Source organism: Antedon mediterranea, chromosome 3 (assembly GCF_964355755.1).
Source record: "Antedon mediterranea chromosome 3, ecAntMedi1.1, whole genome shotgun sequence".
NCBI classification, from domain to species: Eukaryota; Metazoa; Echinodermata; class Crinoidea; order Comatulida; family Antedonidae; genus Antedon; species Antedon mediterranea.
Window position 1 is genome coordinate 8,743,776 of NC_092672.1, and position 20,531 is coordinate 8,764,306.

Consider the following 20,531-nt stretch of genomic DNA (forward strand, 5'->3'; position numbering starts at 1 on the left):
TGTCTTTAACGCCATTTGTTTGGCTTACGGGAGCGGAATTGTTCGTACGGCAACGTTTGTCTATTTTGGCCCTAATGGCCGCCCATAACCGACCGCTGCTCTTAGACCGTCTTCAACATAATAGATTATAAGTAGACATAACAAAATGAATAATTATTTCACTTGTGCGTACAAGTCAAAGAAAAAAAGGAATAAGCAAGAAACAAATTACAGAATAGTATTCTGAATTTTCAATATCACCTTGAATCTACTATAGTTTAAAGGCTGGTTTCCTGTCGACGTAAGAACATCACTTTTGTTGCGACTACGTCGATTTGTCGTAAGAAATGCGGATTTTACAGGAAACCGATTACGATCGAAAATTTATAAAATCGACGCAACGTAAGAAAAATGGTAACGACAAACGATTTTACAGGAAACCGATGACCTAACCATTGTTGCGTTACGACGTTTTCTTCCGATTTTACAGGAAACCGGGATTTTTTATCTTACGCTTGAATGAACGCCCTTGCGTCACGTTTCTTACGTCTCTTACGAAAGTTGACTTGAAGTCAACTTTCGCAAGAGAAGTAAGCGCAATCGTAACAAGCAACCAATGAGCGACAAGAGTTATGACGTAATGTGTATGTCCTTATAGTGAAATAAAGCCGGACAATAACATTTGTATGTATTTAATACTATAATTTTAGCCTAATCATGTTCTAATCAGGGAGTTTTAGGGTTGAGGGATGGGAAAGCGGATAGATGCAAAGAGGAACAATTTTTAAATATATTTTTATGCACTCAGTAACGAAATATTTTTTTCATGTTTTATAGGCCTATAAATAATATACCTCTAAATACAGTAAAATATTTGCGATTTAATACTTTGTTAAAACTGTCACTGTCATAATCGATTGAAATATAGTCACGATACACCACTACGACGTTTATATTTTTGGTAATTATTAATTAATACAAACGTTGAGAAGGAACTGTCAGTATAGGTTATTTGTATATAATAATGTGTTTATATATCTAACAGTAGAGCCTATCCACAATCTCAGTAATAAGTTTATTTGTATATATTTTTATATTACATCTAACAGTACGAACATTCACAGTAAGAAATGTTCGATTCAAATGAGGACCAAAAATAGGTAATTATAATAGGTATTTACAGTATTGTTCAAGTTTATTCTCAAAGGGCCCATATATTTACCTACCGTATGTGTTAAACCAAGGGCTCATAAATTTACCTACTTGTGTTAAACCAAACTCTGGCAGACTGAGAGATTGGGATGTTCCATTTATCGCAAATCAATACATTTGTATAATCGTATATTAAATCAAAATAGTATTTTTTAAAGAAAATCGGCCTGTCTTCAACATTATGATGCTGTACTCTAGCTGTTCAACCGGTTTTCAGCTATTAAAAACAATTATCGTAGGAGGAGATAGGAAAATGCGAAGCCTCCTTGCATTTTTGTGGCGGGTATTTTTCAAGATGGACATCCATTATTAGACAGTGTATACCACGATCGGAAAACACCCCTATTTGGGGCAAATCGTTGAACCTAAATTCGTTTTAATCGTCAATAACTAATTATCTAACTTAATTTAATTAGTAAACAGGGTTACATCAGGTGGTTAAAATCAGTACCGAAAGTACGAACCAACTTTATATACCATCGAGTAAAAATTCTAGAAGTAAAGCGCGATTTACCGAATTTTGCCCTTACGTAAATTTATATATAGATTATAGGCCTGTAAATAATAGGTATCTTACTGCGGTAGTACTATCTCATGCTTGATTAGATATGCTTATAGGCCAATAGGCCAATGCCTAGTCTAGGGCCTAGGTAGGTCTAATAATAATAGGAATCTCGAAATGATTTGCCTTTTTTTAATTTTGAAAACTATTTAAGGCTAGGCCTAGAAGGCCAGGATAATTAATTCATATTTTGATTCATACAAATAATACATAGGCCTACTAGCCTAGGCTAGTTTGATTATTTGGTCAAATCAATTCCTATTAGTAGCCTACGGTACCGTACAGTATTAATTAAGTATTTTACTAATACTAGGGCCTAGCTTATCTACTGAAAATAACATGTTGGTGTGCTGCACTGACAGGTAGGCTACAATAACAACATTCAACATTTTGCGCGAAAAATGATAAAACCCGCTCTAAAAAGAAACACCAATCAGAGATGTTGTTTCAAATACGTCATAAATCCGACCGACGTAAGAAAAAAATTTCAACTTTCGTAACAACACTAAAATCGACGTAAGCATACGACGTGTGTTTCACAGCCAAAATTTCAACTTTCGGGAGCAGCATAACTACAGATGTTTCTCTGCGGCCCGACACGATCTTGACTAACGTCAACGACGTCAATTTTGTCTCAACTTTCGTAAGAGACGTAAGAAACGTATGAAACGCAAGAATCGTTGCAAAATTCGACTTCTTACGTCGACAGGAAACCAGCCTTTACCAATAGAGAAGCAACGACGTAACGCAACGTAAGGGATTTGACCGATCACAAATGATGGATTATACGGTTACTTGTCATTGGTCAACTTGCGTGCGTTGTGTCTACGTCCTTGCGTTGCGTCCAAGTGGGAACCAATCTGTAGTACGGAGTTATTATCAATTTCGGGGCCAAGTTTAAAATTTTATAATAAACAATATATACTTTATACACGGAGCTACACTTTTAATGTCTACGTTTAGTATTTTGATTGAATAATGACATAATAGTGGAATATCACAACATCTTGTTACATGATCAATAGATGGAATTGTTAGGCAATCACACGCATTAATTTTGATAAAATCTAATAAGTTAAAACCTCTATTCTTAAATAACATTTTTTTCGAAGCCATAGTTAGTGTTATGATTGCTAATTTTAGCTTAATTGATTATTTATAACAAATTTTGAATTACCGTTACTAATTTGAGAGAATCTTTAAAATAATTATCTAAAAACCCACAAGCTACAGAACTAGTATGCTATATATAAATTGCTTTAAGGACAATCAATTTCAAGATTACAGTTTTTTCGATTAGTGGGCTGATCAACGATTTTATATTTAAAATGACTGATAAAAGCCTACGGCATAAAACACAGATATGAAAATGGGGTTTTAAAATGTACTGTATGTATTCATTATAAAATTACTTTGTGCCAGTAACGGAAATATTAATTGCTTAAAAGTCCTGAAACTACGCATGCGCATTGTGTTTCTGGATTTCATCACTAATCCCTAGTTGAATAATATAAAAGTATAAAATAATAATAAAAGTGGGTCAGCTGTTCGCTGGTGTGACGATTATTAGCAAAAAAAAAAAAAAATAAATAAATAAAATAAAACAAAAGATACAATATTGAAATTTACACAAATAACATACTTGTTTTTAAATAAATGTATTGTATTAGGCTTATGTATACGGGCCTGATTGCAATGTTTAATTTTAAATCGTATGTAGTTTAATGCAAGAATAAACAGTTTTTCAATAATCAATAGCAAATTTAAACCCGGAGCTTCCCTTTAAATTTTTCTTAGACTGTACCCGAAACAACTATATTAAATTAAATTTACATAATAAAGAGTCTCACGACGTTGAAACTGTCGGCGACAGTGCGACAGAAAAGGAAATGATACTGGTTTCTAATCGCTGATATTATGATTTCAGGACTAGACTATTATCTGTAATCATGTCTTCAGTATTACTAAAATCGTACGTCTAAAAATAAAGTGAAAGTCTTAAAACAAGGCCATATACATTTCTGCAGTCGCGTGCTCAAATTTGAGGCAATGTTTACCGACCGACCGACATAGTAAGCTGTAGATTCGCGTTTGCACGAGACTAAAAACTTGAATGGTGTAGCGTATATTTTATCAGTTTTGTCATGTCATGTTCACACGATATGAGAGGCACGGGTGGGTGTGAGTTCAGTAGGTGTGCCAAGATTTACTTCTATTCAACAGTATTGATTTTTTAAAGTAGCGGCGGAAAGTAGGCTACAAAAGAAAAGTATTTTCTTAAGACAAGTACCGTACTATATGTAGTAAATACTTTTATGTCAATGACACTCATTCGTGTAAGTATCTCAACAGATTTGATGAGTACCTATACTCATTATAATAATCATCTCGTCCCGCAACGAGTGAAAAATGTTATCTTTATTTAAAATGTAGTTTACACAGCCGGTTATATAGCCTATGTACGTATTTGTAAGGATGAAGTCTGAAGATTTTATGTCAATTTCAATGCAGGTCAGTCGGTAATAATTAGGCCCATGTTACGATAGAATCATTTTGTATTTATTAACAAAATAGGCATGACAAGGGTTTGTTAACGTACCAATGTAAAGACACATAGCTTTAGGTATCACACAGTTGTGTATTTTAGGTCATCATACAGTTAGTTCGTCAAGTGATCGCCGTATGGTGAAAGTAAGCCAAGATGTATTGGAACATATTATTATTATTTGTTCATTTCACCTTATTTTTAGACGGTGCCAATCAAGGGGCCCCCCTTGATCAGTTATGATATGATAAGTTTTGTGTGTGACAGTGGCTGTGTGTATACTATTACATCGGGGTAACACCTACTGGTCTCGAAAGATGTACTAGGTTCTTTAGAGTCCACATGATCCAGATGTGTACAGTAGACCTATGGTTTATAGCCCTTATCCGAGAAGACTCGTTCTACCACCAGAACCATGGAGCGAGTGAGGCTCGAACCATTGATGTTAATATGGCATGCAGGGTGTTTAACCGCTCACTCATTAGCTGTAGTGTTAGGTCTCGTGTAGGTTAATTTAGTGGCAATGGAATGGCCATATCATCAGATTTTGGTGTTGCCGTTGGCCAGGGACAGAAAGAAAGAACAAGATGACATCTGGTAAAATCTTATAAAATCATCTTAGAATTGTGGTGTGATTTTGAAATACAATACAGATGTATAATACCAATTATCTAGCACAACTACTTTATCTGTAAATATATATGTTATATCCATAATTTATGGTGATATAGATTGTGTATGTAATGTAATGCTGACCGATGTTTCATTTTTTCAGTACAAACATATATATCTCGTATAAATAAAAACACGGCTATCCATAGACATTTAATAATGTTCTACTCTGGAATAAGGTTTTGCTATATAACGATCAATACATTTACCAATATAGAATTTAATCAAAAGGGAGCAGATAAGAAGCTTACTATAATGAGTCCCAAGACCGGTGAAAAAAATCCAATACAGTTAGGCCTATGGCATGGACAATGGCGGCGTGGTTTGTTTGCCAGTTTCAGTACAGTTCTATTTTGTGCTTATAAAATTAATTGTTTGATCTGCATTATTGATATAATCTTAAGTTATTACATTTTCATGTCATTTTTTATTCTCAATTGTGATTTTCTAACCAAACCAGATCCATGCGGGTCCCGAGGTTCCGATATACGTTTTCAGAGGTTAGGCCTATACTGTTTAGGTCTTAACTTACGCCAGCTGCTATATGCTTTGTAACGTTCGTCCTGATTCACTACATGTTATTCTAGTCTACGGTAGACGTAGAATCTTGATCTATGTGGATCTATATAAAGTTGGCAATGATGAATATATATCTTAGTTTAGGAGGTCGTGCTGTTAGATCAAACAATGACATTGGCATTAAGCTCATACTGTTTGTTGTACTAGTATAGTATAAACATGATATCTAAAAATAGTAACATGGTCGTTCTTTAAATAATTTTGCCAGAATGTTAGATTAAAGTAAAACTTCTATATCTTACAATAGAGGTTAAAGATGAATAGTATATTTTTCAAATGTATAACATCGTACAATCAAAATGATGGGAAATCTAAAATAGGGACATAGCCTAGCGAGTATACATAAAACTGGGTGAACACAATGTCAGAGTGAAATAATATTTTGGAAATTAAACTGGCCTTTGAAATTACAAATACAAGACATGCATTACAAAGGAACTGTGTAGTAAACGGTATTAACAGTAGGCCTATTCGTTATGATTTCATACCCAATTCAATTGAAGATGACGTTTGTTTCTTCCTCGATCACGGAGCATGGTGATAGTTTGTGTCGTTGTGGTTCATGTAATCTAATCTTATTCAAAATGTGGCACATAATGTTTACACATTTAATTTACAATTAAGATGATCATAAATCATTTGATTGATTATTGTATATTAAATTCATGTATAAATATTTATAGAAAACTGCAGATCGATGATCTTTAGAAGATGGCGACAATAAATGAATGTATAATGATTTATTTAGTTTTCGTGTTTTACAGAATGTTTTGCATTCTCATGCTTGCTCACAAAATATGTATTCCAAATTGCTAACATGTAGGCCTACATTTGTTTTTATGTTTTAGTTTCTTTGTCCTATAATTAGAGAGGTTTCGCAATCTTACGAATACGATAACGAAAACGGATACGTCACGCACACGTATTCGTTTTCGTAAGCCATAAAAAAAATCTGTTTCGCATGGCAACGAAATATTGAGGCGCGTCTAAAATATGACTGCGGTAAATTTGAGCGAAGCGCAGGTACGTGTTGCTTGGTGCTTGGCTGCCTAGGCCTAGCGTAACATCAAAGCGAGTGAGGACTTTAAAAACTGCTATTTATCAAAATTGACTTGGCATTTTAGTAAATTACTTTCAATAAATCTATAATTATATTATAATCATGAATCATTCCTCAATCAAATGCAAAATGTGCAAAATAGATCAAAAACTATACTCGTTTTGTAGTTACGAATAAAGACTGGTGATATTCGTCAACACGAATACGCTTTACGAATACGAAATGGGGATCAGCTCAAAAGTTTCACAAATGTATGACGTATCCGTATCGTATTCGTAAGGTTGCAAAACCTCCCATTACCACAGCAGTTGTTACTGCTTTGTGAATTATTTTTGTATATTAATTATTGGATGTAGTAGGTCTATATAGACAGTTTTTCTATTTATATAGTCTTGTTCAATGTACAATCATAATTTGCCGTATTTAAAATGTTTATTATTGTTAAATGAAATATCTGAACATTTATGATTTTGTTTTTATGATTATTAGGCTATTTAGGCCTATATATCAAACATTGTTTAGGGGTTGGAATAAGACAAGTTCTTTTACTTAAATAAAAACAAATGTACGGTGTGTAAAATTTAGTTGTTTAGAGCCATTGATGATGAGGAAGGAAGCAACTTGTTGTTTTTAAATTGTACAAGAAATTTGTACAAGATCAAAAAGACTGGTAAGCTTAAATAAAATTAATCCAGTTTCTGGAAAAAAAAATCTTGCAATTTATGAGCAGAATTACTTTCTTGTGATCAATCGAGTATAAATCAAGTAAATACATGTGTGTCAAAACAAAATGACAAGTCAGTCAAAAATCAGCCAAGTCAAATAATCAGCCAGTCACACATAAGTATAACGTATATGTATCAGAGAATTGAAATATTTAAAAAAAAAACAGAAAAAGCACGTACATTACGTTTACAGTTTCCCGACGATCAATCAATATATTTACTACTACTGTAGTAATCACGGATAAACACGGTGGACCTATTCGAATTGAAGTCTGTAATTATTGTGAAATGAATGAATTCAGAAATGATGATTGTCGTTCTGTATTGAGTGAAAAAAGACACGAAAATATCTTGTGCAGAAAGAAAAAAGCGAGCTCAATTTATATAAAAAACCCCAAAATATTAAAAAAGCAAACGTTAATTTGCCAACAAACGTTTTCCAAAAATTTGCAGAAGTTAGGCCACGCATCTTCTTGACAAACTAGTTTTAAATATATACTAGTTGATATAACAATTACATAAGGTACATAATAATGAATCGGTATAACTAGAAAATATGTTCTCCAAGTAGTTCGAAGCATTTAAAAAATGAAAGCAATTTAAGAACAAAATACTGTACAATAAACAAATATTCTAGAAATCGTTTGTACAAATCCACAAGATAAAAGGGTTTATGTATGTTTTTTTAGCTCATATTTTATTATGCCCTTGATGGTAAAGGTTGTATCAATTCGTCTACTCGTCTCCAGGCCTAACTGTGCAGTGTACAGTTTTCCAGTAGAGTGTCGACAATTAAAGTAATCTTGTGTTACTACTTTACTTAACAAGACAGACAAAAAGTAGGCCACTTTGATTCTATTTTCTAATATTGTCACAAACAAATCCAATACTTGAATAACGTGTTCGCTGTTTTTCATTTCCAGGTATATTACAAGGTATTTTAGAGGATTGACAGCGATACAGTTGCCATGCAGCGCCATTGGCTAAATGTCAGACATGCGCCAGTAATGATTTCGGACATTAATACTTACGCACGCGCATTACTCCTTCATAGTAATCATTGTGGAGATATTGGGAGAGTTACAACATTGATGTTCTATTTATTCATGAATTTCTTTGGTATATACCTGAATATCATCATAACATACACGAGATGGAAAACAAAACTGCAAAAAAAGTATTGTATTGTTTATTATCGTCCATCCTTCGTAACATTCTCCGCATCCTCTACTATTCACCAATACACCAGTATCTCACGTACTGCACATATCACTCTTTTTTTCCTTCAAACTCTTTCCCAATCTCCTATTCTTCTAAAAGTTTAAGACATCATCAATCTTTTGCAACAATATATTCTCAAATACTAAAGTACACGTAACCATACACCACGTTTATATTTTTTGTTATCAATTAATACAAACGAACGATTTATGTATGAATTGTCTAAAATAGTTATAACACAGAATTGCAATACTATAAATCTATTTGACCTAAAGGTTTAAAGTTTATCCCCCAAGGGCTCACTGTACCTACTTTTGTTATACCAAATATTTATACTGGGAGACAGAAAGATTGGAATGTTCCATTTATCGCCAATCAATACGTTTGTATAAAAAATTTTGGTCTGTCTTAAACATTTATAAGATGCGGGATAAGATGCTGTACTCGACCGGCTTTCAGCTATTATTAAAAGCAATTATTGTAAGAGATCTATAGGTAAATGCAAAGCATCCGCGTACAATTGTGCGGGTACTTTTCAAGATGGACATCCATTAGACATTGTAAACAAAACTGAACCTAAATTCGTACAATTGTCAATAACTTATTATCTTATCAATTTAATTTAACTTTCTTTACACATTTTTGTATACTGTTAATTTGAAGAAAATAATAAATACTTTGATTGATTGATTGATTGATTGCATCTCAATTTAATTAGTAAACCCAACCTATTTCCATCATTTTGGATACTTTTTAACTGATCATGTTTAAATTTTGTTTCTGTTTTATATACCTTAAGAGCTATCTAGCACGAGCTTTCTTGGAATTGCCCGCTCTTTTTGTGTATTCTTTTGCTTCTTGTATTCGGCAAAAAATTGTATCAATTTCCATTGAATGTGATTGATGATAATGTGGCCTGGGAGCAGGAATATGCTACTGCTAGAATGAACTCATGACTCATTATCCCATTTATTAAAAAAAAAAACAATAAAGTGCACAGCAAACATGATAAATATAACTACTGTACTCAATTATATAAATCTGCACTTTGGCAAAATGATAATCTTGGATTTCAATAAATACGTCCGAGATACAAGAAACCGCTATCAAAGACGATTTATTGGGATCAAGCTTTTAACCATCAATTGATGACGTTAGTAATGAGAATGAACTTATATATACAAACGATTTATGACATTGTCTAATATGTAAAATGATTGATGGATGGTACTTTTATTGAGTATGGGGCGCAAGAATAAACAAATCTGTATACGATAGAGCTTGTGAATGTGTTCCTGCATAGCGCCCCCTAGCTCTTTGCCGCTAGGTGAATTACTTATTCCCTAAACATCTACGTTGTTACCATTGTTGAATAAATGCTTACTTAAACATACTCTAATCAAAGAAATGTCCGCGCTATCGTGTTATTTTGTACATTAATTATGTCACCATCCTAATCATTAGCAACAAAATCGCGGAGTCAAATTCAAATAAAGACGGATTGTGTATAATGTAACAACGTATTATCATTAGCAAACAAAGAGAACATTCTTTAATCACGGATAAATGACTGTAATATAATGTTATGTTCCGGATGTCAAGTTTATATAATCATAATAAATATAATTGTAATTTTATAATAAACAATTTACATATTAATTCGGAGCTACCCTTTAAGCTTGGTTTCCACTAGAACGCGCAACTAAAGTGATTTGGCCTATCACGACACGACGGATCACTGCTTACGTCATTGTGTTGCGTCATAGTGGGAACCAAACTTTGACCATGAATAGGCTAATAATGCAAATGCTATTTTAGTGATCTTTTGTCATTCGACGCACGATTTATTAGTGTACGTTTAATTAAATGAAATTATAATGTATTCATAATTATTAATCGATTTCATATCAACACACTGTTATAACAAAATAAAAATAATTATGTTATTGTCCCTGAAAATGTATCTTCTTTTAATAGAGAATTTAAAGTTTGACAGGTCTATTTCCCCTGAATGCATAATATAATAATTAGATATTGATTCAAATTTCACTGAGATTACCAGCTCTAGAAAGTATCTTATATTTTGCAATTATTCAAATTGCCTTGTAATCTTATTTTGCAGGAATCAGTTTTTTCCGAATTGTATGGAATAATTACGAATTGATACTCACTATATCAATGTACTTCTCAATTGAATGGGGAATACATGAAGGTTAATTCACAATTCACATTTTTTTTTTTCCAAAATAATATAAATACAATGACTATGAAAATAGTTTTTTTTTTTCATATTTAGAAAAAAAATGCCAAATGAGCAAATTCAGTCACTACGGTCTCATTCTTAAAGATTAGAAAACAACAAATACTACATTGTAGAGATCCTTTACATAAACAGTGTCTTTTGGAGTGAAGTTGTTTTTTTTTTGTCAAGAGAAAAAACACCGTTGCTCAAAAAGAAAAAAAAAACATACTCGCATTATTAGTTACATAAATTGGTTATATCCGTGGTTTGTGATTATGACAGGCCTACTATTATTTTTAATTCTTTTTTATATTATACACCTAATTTCGATTCTTGTAATTTCATTGGAGGATTGTGCGCCTCATTATATTCAATAACAATTCCTAGCCTTTCGTAAACGTGTTAATAATAACAGAATAATGATTGTTTATATTCATGAAATGGTAAAAATAATTTATGAAATGTTATGAATATTATGAAATAATTGGTACCAATGCATTTAGAACAATTCATTATTTGTAAATTATTAATTGTTCACCAATATTCACAATAACCAATAACCAATAGGTGGAATTTCAAATGTATTCTGAACCTACTCCATTGGTCAATTTACTAAAGCTTGGTTCCCACTAGCGACGCAACGTAGCGCAACCTACGCAACGTAAGAAATTGCCCTTACAATAATAGTGTTTTCCCCCGCCTGCGTGAAATCAAACCTACGATATTTGTGATTACGCAATACAGAACTTTGTTTCAATACGTCGTAGCATTGCGTTACGTCGCTAATGTGAACCACGCAATTACGTGTTCCAATCGTTGACTAAATTGAAACTGACTTTTTAGATGATTGACAAGATTGATTATCCAATCAATCATCGGACTATTATTGAAATATTACTACAGTACTTTTGACTCATCGAGTGTTGACCCTTCAGCAAAGAGATACGGTCATGACATTTGAAATTCTCTGAATATTACATATTTTGACATTCTCAAAGGTTAATTCATTAATAACACCCAATGTCGATTCGAATAAACAAAGTAATTGGTTGGAGGTACACATTTTAACTGAGGACACAACGGTAAGTTACCTAATCGGTGACAGTGGCTTAGCCTGCTTTTGTGATTTCATGACAGCTATAGTGATTACGATATTTTCTCCTTACGTCATGTTTGTTTAATTTATTGATTTGTATTATATTTTGTAAATATCACGGTGTATGACGCGACGGAGGACATGAAAGTTTAATCAAACATCTAACTTAAGATTTAAGTGAATTTAGTATTACCACCAAGTTATTCTTGTATGACACGAACAGACAGTTTACCTGCACCTTGAGTTTTCTGCAGAAATCAAATATCTAAGGCCATATGCCCTATTAAGCTTGGTTCCCACTAGAACGTAACGCAAGGACGTAAACGCAACGCAAGCGTTTTAACCAATGACAAGCGAAGTTATAGACAGCAATCACAAGCGAATAAGCCATCGCTTGTGATTGGTCAATTCACTTTCGTTGCGTTACGTCCTTGCGTTGCGTCGCCAGTGGGAACCACGCTTAACGCATGGTTCCCACTAGCGACGCAACGTAACGCAACGCAGCGACATATTGACGCAAAGTTCTGTATTGAGTCACAAGTGGGAACCGACGACGCAACAGTGCTGAAAACAACATCGCGGGTTTGAGTTCACGCATGCAAGGGCAAACACATTTATTGGAAGAGCATTTTCTTACGTTGCGTAGGTTGCGTTACGTTGCGTCACTAGTAAAAGGTAACTTAACGGATAGAAAAAGATCTCTTTAGATTTCCTCTTTTAGGAGCTATTGTCATGCTGTTTGATGACATATCTTATACAATAGTGTAGGCAAATAAAATTTACTTGTTAAAATGTCCATCGTAAATTTTAACATTCAACTAATAAAATGACAAATAATGTAAATATTTGTTTCGATATGGCAGATAACAGTTATTTAATACACGGCACTTACATTTAAAGAGGCCAGTGTGGTAACGAATTGACCATGCATGACCCTCAGTTCCGCCTATAACCTAAATATATTACAGTTAATTTATATTTTAACTTTAAATCATTCGACAACAAGAGATATCAGTAGAGGAACCGTAACTTCGCTTATGCATCAAACGTCGGAAAATAGCCATTCAAATAAACTGATCGAAACAAATATGTAAATATTTTTTACGATGTGGTAGATAAATTGCTATAACCTAAGTAATTGTTAATTAATATGATAACAAGAAATATTTGTCTCGATGTTATTGATATAGCCTAAATACTTTAACATTGATTTATATAACTCTAGACTAAATAATTCGATTACGTCAGAAAATAGTCTCAAAGTTGATATTAAACATCAAAGTCCTGTTGGCGGAGACTAAAAGGTAACCAATTAAATTCCTAATGTAATATAAGAATCTATAGGAACATTACTGGAGCGACCGAACGATCGAGATCTTAAAAATGAATTAGCCAATAATCCGTACCGTAATCCATAATATTATTATTAATATTGTTTTTGAAAATGTAATAGGCATATACTTCCGACCACTTAAAAACAGTGACGGTCAACTATGTGTGTACTTTTTTTTACACTGTAATTATTGAACATGTTAATATTATTTTCTAAATTTGATTTTTGTATATTTTACACGTTGAATGGATCGATCACAAATGGAAAAATGCAAACAGACGTCTACAATTGAGTGAGTTGGGTATAAATCATAATTTATAACTGGGGGCGTTAATATTTCTATGTTTTTACACAGTGCCTTTCGTTTGTGTTGTTAATCTAAAAACATTTCCATTATTTCCCACAAGCTTAATTTCTAACACAAAATTCATAGTTAAGTAATTATAAAAACACAAATACACAGCTAAATTACAGTATGCAGCGTTATAATACCACATCTATAGTATCATGTTATGAGTTACAAAATGTAAATACTTTGCAACTGGGACCAGTAATGTATTAAAATGAATGACCGTAAAATGTATACAGCGTCAGAAATCAGTTAAAAATCACACAACCAAACGGCGGCGGCTCAGGTAAATTGAAATCACATTATCATCATGCTATGCGGTTTAGTTTGGTTTATGATGTGTTTTCATTAAAAAGGAGATAATTACCTAAATTATCCAAGTAAAACTCGTACAGTGTATTTTGAGGAGGAAAATACTAATACAAAAAATGTACTATATCATAATTTATAATCATTAAGGCCTACCGCACATTAATTTTGCAGTTAAGAGATTATTTACAATAACGTGAAGCTATCCGATTACATATTAACAATGCATTCCAAAAATAATTAGAAGATTCAAGAAACTTTATCTTTGTGAAAATACAAATAAATGTTGGTAGTCAACAATTCTGTTTTAAAAGATAAAAAAAAACCTTCGCGCCGCGCCTTCAAGCAGACGTTATTTCTAGGCTTTTCTATGTTTACAAGCTTAAATAGTATACGTATGAAACGCCATAACTAACGGAATCATTATAAAACAGTATCAACGCGGAATCTAGTATTACGAAGGCTGACAAAAAATGTGAATTTGTAAACTCGGACTGGGCATGTGCACACCCCAAATCACGTCTGGGAAAAGAGAGTCTATGAAAACATCTGTTGATAATATTATGCACTTCTGTCACGCGAGATTTTTGGTTTGACGGCCCTTGCACGAACTAACGACGTAACCAAATAGAACATTTCATGTTTTTTTGATTGATTGATATTAAATCACTTTTTCTTAATATGTTAAATAGAATATTAATAAAAGCAGCATTTAATGAAAGAAGGACACTAATTAAAACTGTCGAGCGGCGGTTTTTGTAAGACAAATTTCTTGTTTATTATTGATTGTTTTTGTGTGTGTATTTTTGTATAAATTTAAATAAATATAACTTAGGCCTATACCCAGTTCCAATAAATACCAACATGACAGAGGGCATTTTTCGTATAGGTGTGTACATGTTTTCAAACAAAAATTAAAGCTATGCTAAAAACTAAATCTTCATACATAAAACTACTACATTAAAATTCGATTGAAATGTCATAAACAAGCTAATAATTGTATTAAATACAATTATTTGCAAATCGTTAATGACATTTTTTTATTTTGGTTCGAACCTGCAAGCTGTCGCTTCCAGAGGTACTGTCAAATACGTGTACAAATACGTTAACGCGGTGTTGAAACATTTACGACGTAAACGTGTCAGTCGTATGATTATCATACAGTACTTTAGTGTTTTTTATTGAACTTGTTGTCAAAATAGTTTGATCTTTGATTTGTGTTTCTGTAAGGTGACGCCATTCTTTATGACATTAAATACCTTAAATGAAGTTCACATTTTAATGTATTAGTTATACGTACAGAAATAGAAAGAAACATCTATAGGCCTACAATAGCAATTGTACGGTATACATTCAGAGTGACTTTTGATTGTCAGGCTAGGCCTAAACAAAAAACACCATTAAAACGTTGTTAACTCACCATTCAAATGTTGTTAATTAACGGATAATATTACGTCTAATGAAAAAGAGAAATATCTTTAATTAGAGATCAACCAGCTGATTATCGTAAAGTATCATGTCACGTGACAATAAACAACCGACAGTATCGTGTCTGCTGACTGCAGAAAACCAATACCATAGCACATAATGTAATATTATATTAATCTAACCTTCTCTCACTATATGATAAAATATAAACCACCATGCTGTAATTCGAACCACCGGGTCTATCAATTTAAGTAAGCACTAATCGATCAGCCAAAAAGCTGACTGACAGAAGCGTTGGCCCATGGAATTACTGCCAGAAGACGCGATACTGTTGAGCTGGTGATTGTCTCTAGACATGATACACCTCTTTTACCGTGTGCAGCACGTCCAAGTAAAACTAATTTATATGAAATATGACATATTGTATGAACTATTTATCACGATATAAACATTTGTGTGACCCGATGAATCTGTACGTGGTTACCTGGTATATAGGTTGGCATGTTCTGGGCCGATTTGTTTTGGTCCCCAAAGCGAAAGTTAGGTTGGATCATTATTCATAAACTATAAACAACTGTCAAGTTCAGGGAATAAACTAAAATATATGCCTAGTTAAAACCATTGTGAAATGAATTATTTATGGTGCCCCTTAATAACTAGACCCCGAAAAAAATGCTCGGCAAACATCACGTTACGAAAGTATAACCGGCATACTTAGCACTTTTTTATTTATTTTTTTGGTTTGAATTTTGCAAATTCTTGCTTATTCCCGATTCAATCTGGTCGCACATAGCCTATCTTATGCTATTAATAAATTATTTATTTATTAGATATTTTAGTTGCTATAGGCCTACTATATGCAAGTTTATTTTCTTCTGAAATTTCTCCAGTGAAATTCCAGACTGTCTCTTTAATTTACTCCTGTCATTTTTGTGAAATAAAATTATTTAATTGCCACAATCAAACGCAAACTCGTCACGATGCATTGCGATGTAGTCGCAGTCTGTCTCGATGGGGCTGGAAAATACCCGTAGTTGGTGAACGAATTATTAATGATGAGCCGAGGACGCGGTGAGTTCTTTCAGCACAAGTTTTATTCTAGAGTGTGTTTTCGTTTATATAAATAAAACCAGTTGATAGACCTACTTTAAAATAGTAGAGTTACTTTTCCTTTTTATATACAGTTACTCCATCCACTACAAACTCGATTACGTTTTTTAATATTAATTTATATGTTCAAATGACGGCACAAGTTAAAAAAAGAAATACAAAAATAGCGCAGCAAAATATTATGCCTGCAAGCAAAAACAATGAAATAAAAATGTTTTACCTTTCACTTATAAGCCAGATCCAAGTAGGGCCTATAAAATTGTAGTCGGTAGAAAATCTTCTCAACTTCGCCGTTAACAGACTTTGAGCAATATAAAATAGCCTGACTATATCTTATAAGCTGAAATGCCTATCATATAAACTTTCCATCTGCTCCGGGAATCGAATATCCGACCTATCGTGTCGATGCGTAAGAGCGTTATGACCGCATCTTCTGCTTTCGAGTAATATGTGAGCACATGGATTTTATTTTCATTTATACAAATACTTCCCGCCGATAGATGGCATTTTCGCCGATAGATGGCATTTTCGCCGATAGATGACATCATACCGCTGCATTTTCAAAGGTGCAGTGAATAGAAACAAAAATACAATCATGTAAGAGACGTGCATGTATATGCCATTAGACGTTGTTTTTTAAACTTGAAGTACCCTCAATCTACAGCTAATCACATTGCAAAGATAATGGTTTACTTTTCCTTCGATTATTTACCTGATGAACGAAGCAATGCTGGCAAATCATACAACATAAGTGGTTTATTTATTATATTGTTTGTTTTAAATGTATGTCATCACATACACCCAGCAGCAGCAATGACCCATGACCATGCAGTATATCATGAAACAATTTGTATTCATAATTCATATTTCCTTTTTTTTAAAAGAATTATCAATATGTAAAGTATACAATATGGTTTAGAATTGATTCAGACGATACAATAAATATGCATTTTACAAAAGAAATCCAAACAGTTTTCTAGAACTATTAGGATAATCAGAAAAGAGAAATTACAATTTCACTCTTTCCTGAGATAACCATTTATGCTGCCTTTGTCCAGTCAAATGACGTCATGATTAAAGTGCGCGAAATGTTAGGATTTGCGCTTGTACCGGTACATGATAGTATGCATAACACAACATACAAAGCAGTGTCGATTTTGCTTAATTCAACCAAGCTACATAACCAACTACATCAGACAAATTAAGTATGCATCTTCATGACATAGTTGGCTTCGTTGGAGAAATAATACATGACGACTACTACTGGAAAACAATATTATATTGGCCTACCATACCATTCGACATTGAACTAAAGACACCGACACGAATAGGGGCGTCAACTGAACTACAGTTTCATCGTGATGGAGCTTGCAACGCTCTGTTAAGCATGGTTCCCACCAGATACGCAGGGCAAAGACGTAGAACGCACCGCAAGCAAGTGACCAATATAACGAACGACAGTCCGAATAAAATCCATCGAGTGGTCAATCACTTACGATGCGTACAGTACTGGGTTGCATCTTTATGATAACATGGGCCTAGTCAAATTCAGTGAGTGTTTGGTACATTTTACTACTCAATTCCCTTCTCAACAATCAGATTTACAGAATTAACAATCATTACTAGGATGATCACCTACTAGTCTACTTATCACGAGTATGAATATATTTACATATTTTTTATAATCCTCACCTCATACATCGACGGAATGTAATCATGACAAAAGCAAATCAGATTTTTTTTATTGGATGTTTGTTATTCGTTGTGTGTGATATGGAAGAATTTTAGTACATGCACTATTTTGCTAATGAATTCACTTGAATGCAATATTATGTCGTAAAATATTTTATCACTTTTTCAGGTAGTATTTTCTATCATTCAAGTTTGGTTGGGACCTATAAAACACAAATCGATGATCATTTAATTATATATACATCCCGTCTACAATAATAATAAAATCATTTTTAAACAAGTTTCTATTAGATTTTAAACGGTTTGGCTGTCCATGGTGATGTATTATGGACTAATTGTAACCTTATTTTGTAATACATTACAAACAACGCCCTCACAATACCATAATAAATGAATAGATAATTGCAAAATGATGAAGTAAAATAGCCAGACAAATTTGCATTTTATATGTGTGCTTTTTTTTTTTATCTTATGTGGGTTCATCGCACTTTTATTTCCATACATAATAATGTTGCTATCTCTTTACATATAATTATTTTTCTCTAAACACATTTTCATTTCAATATACTATACATATTATTATATTAACAATGTTTGTTTTCATCAAAATATATGTAAAGAGATATGAACATATTTATGGAAACAAAAGTGGGATGAACCCACATAAGATAAAAAAAAAACGTTTTCACAATATCCAAAATCAAATAAACACACGATTCTCTGTTGGCCTACTGTGTATCCACATGGTATTAACTGTACAGTATTATAGACAAATTCCTTAATATAGTGCCACAAACATAATAAATGCGTTTAAATTAATAGGTAAAGGTAATTCTTCTTTCACGAACGTTCTCATAAATTCTTTCAAGAAGAAGTAGAATTGTCTGCCCGGACGTCTGCCCTTCTTGAATGCGACGTTTTGTCGCCATAAAGGTGTAGGTCTACCGAGCAAGACCGCTCGACTATGAAAGATGTCAATTAAACAGCATAACGCTTGGCCATGATGGATGTCTTTCTTAATTAAAAATGACTCTCCTATTTAAAATTCCAGAAAGACCCCCATTGCTGATTATATTTGTATTATCCGTTTGTTTTACACGCTACTACAACTATAATAATAATATTAAAGAGCTTTCGTATACTGTATGACCACAACTCAGGCTAAATTTACCCAAATGACGTTTGGTATAATTAGGCCACGTACTTTCACTCGACGAAAACTAGGTAGGCAAAACAATTTAGGATGAATCAGCTACTATAACTATATCATTAGGAACGGTTCCCATAAACGTGGATAATTGGATTGTTTAATCATGGAGGTATACCATGGTTTAATTGGTGTTCGTGCATTTACATAATTAGGTATTAATTAACATTCCGTGAAAATTCTGCCGATGAAAGCGTAATTAGACAGTGCGTATGATGCGCTTACCGACAATGGGATCTGATTACCACACCGTAATATTTTGTTTAGTTTTTGCAGTGAAGAGCTTAGAATAAAGGGTGACGCGTTGGGAGTTCGAATATTGCGTTGGGATTTAGAGATGACTTAATTTGAAAAACGGCAAACATTTTTAATTGTGATTTAATTAAGTGTGTACGTGTGTATCTCGTTACATCTGACTAGATATTTTATTTCAGTTTTCAAACTGTTCAAAGTTAACGAGACGTATTTTATTAGATAGATGAAACAATCCGCTTTTCATAATGCCTAAAACTATGTTGTTTTCTGTATTTCGTATTCATGCTATTCATGAGGGTATACAAATTTGATGTTGTACGTTAGTTCATATATTATATATTAACACATCTGAGTACAAGTTCTATAGGCCTAATGTTTCTATAACATGGTACGTTTTTATTTATTTATTTATTTATTTTATTTATTTTATTTATTTATTTGTGTATAATTGGTGGCAGAACTAGACACGAAGGGGAGAAGAAAGTTATTGTCCACACCTGTGCCAAATTCAGCCCAGTTAGTCGCAGGTTATTCCCTCACAAATATAATCAATATTTTGTTCTTTGGTTCGAATTATTAATTATTTCGTCTAACTGACGGCCAACTCAAATCATATACGTTTATCACTGTATAGTAAAACGCATACCTTTTCGACTGCATTGTTATCATAATGATTGTAATAATCTTCCTAAATAATTAATTCTATGAAACATGGAATATACATATATATAGTCGAATGATTACATAGTTACCGAAATGTACAAATAATTTGATAAGGAGGTTAATTAAATACATGAAGCTAAATTATGGATACCATTGATTATAACATTAAAATTGCATCCTCAATGGGTTACTAATATTAAGTCTCATTATGAATAGCTAGATGATTCTTACTTAATTGATTTATCTTTGATCTTTTATTTAAGATACTGATGATCAATGAACTACTGTAATT